We start from the raw sequence: 1,629 nt of genomic DNA, 5'->3' as shown, positions 1-1,629 counted from the left end.
GGATTACAGGCGTGAGCCACCGCGCCCGGCCTGCTCAGAACATTCTTGAAAGCTCAGCTTGGCCAGGTGTGGTGGCTCAAGTCTGTAATCCCATCACTTGGGGAGGCTGAGGCGGGTAGATCACCTGACGTCAGGAGTTTAAGACCAGCCTGGCCAACATGGCGAAACCCCATCTCTACTAAAAATACAAAAAATTAGCTGGGCGTTGTGGCAGGCGCCTCTAGTCCCAGCTACTTGAGAGGCTGAGGCAGGAGAACCGCTTGAACCTGCGAGGCGGAGGTTGCAGTGAGCCAAGATTGCACCATTGCACTCCAGCCTGGGCAACAAGAGTGAAGCTCCGTCTCACAAAAAAAAAAGAAGGCTCAGCTTAAGTGACTTTTCTTAATTCTCTTGGCTGGAATCACTTCCTCCTTCAACCTCCACATTACTCTTCTTCCATTTATCATATAATTTTTTTTCTCTATTGGCTTTGAATAGTCTGCTCCTTCTAAATTATTAACTTCTAGATGGCAGTTGTGGTACAGTGGAAAGAACAATGGAATCCAAGTCAGAAGACCTGGATTTCAGTCTCAGCTTCAGTACTTACCTCAGGTGCTTGAGCCCTGGTGTCCTCATCTAGGTAACGGGGATATTATAATTTACCCTATAGTGTGATTCAAGTATTAAAAGGTATAAAGTGTAAAAGTTGAACATAGATGGGAGGGCAAGGTGGGCCAATCGCTTGAGCCCAGGAGATCAAGACCAGCCTGAGCAGCATGGCAAAACCCCATCTCTACAAAAAAATACAAAAATTAGCCAGGCGTGGTAGCCTGTGCCCATAGTCCCAGCTACTCGGGAGGCGGGGGCAGAAGAATTGCTTGAGCCTGCTAGGTAGAGGTTGCAGTGAGCTGAGATCATGTCATTGTACTCCAGCCTGGTGATGGGAATGAAATCCTGCCTTAAAAAAAAAAAAAAAAGTGGAACATAGCATCTGACAAGTAAATGTTTCCATTTGCTGAGCCTAGGTGTCTGACATACATTACCTTATTTAGACCTCACTGCAACCCTGTGTAGATAGATAATTACTATGGAATATTTAACAAATGAGGAAAAAAGATGCAATGGTAGGTTAAATCTATTTTTTTTTTTTTTTTTTAAGACAGATTCTCACTCTGTCGCCCAGCCTGGAGTGCAGTGGCACGATTTTGGCTTACTGCAACCTCCGCCTCCCGGGTTTGAGCAAGCAATTCTCCTACCTCAGCCTCTGGAATAGTTCGGACTACGGCCACAACACTCCCGGCTAACTTTTGTATTTTTAGTAGAGGCAGGGTTTCACCATGTTGGCCAGGCTGGCCTCAAATTCCTGACCTCAGGTGATCTACCTGCCTCGGCCTCCCAAAGTGCTGGAATTAGAGGTGTGAGCTAGCGCACCTGGCCAAATCTAATCTAAATCCAAGTAAGGCCACGTAGTTAAGTAGCAGAAACAGAACTGAAATTTAGATCTGGACTGGGCGCAGTGGCTCCCGCCTGTAATCCCAACACTTTGGGACGCTGAGGCGGGTGGATCACCTGAGGTCAGGAGTTCGAGACCAGCCTGGCCAACACGGTGAAACCCTGTCTCTACTAAAAATACAAAAATTACCCATGGTG

Source organism: Mandrillus leucophaeus, unplaced genomic scaffold (assembly GCF_000951045.1).
Source record: "Mandrillus leucophaeus isolate KB7577 unplaced genomic scaffold, Mleu.le_1.0 Scaffold250, whole genome shotgun sequence".
Lineage (NCBI taxonomy): Eukaryota > Metazoa > Chordata > Mammalia > Primates > Cercopithecidae > Mandrillus > Mandrillus leucophaeus.
This window is presented reverse-complemented; position numbering follows the sequence as displayed.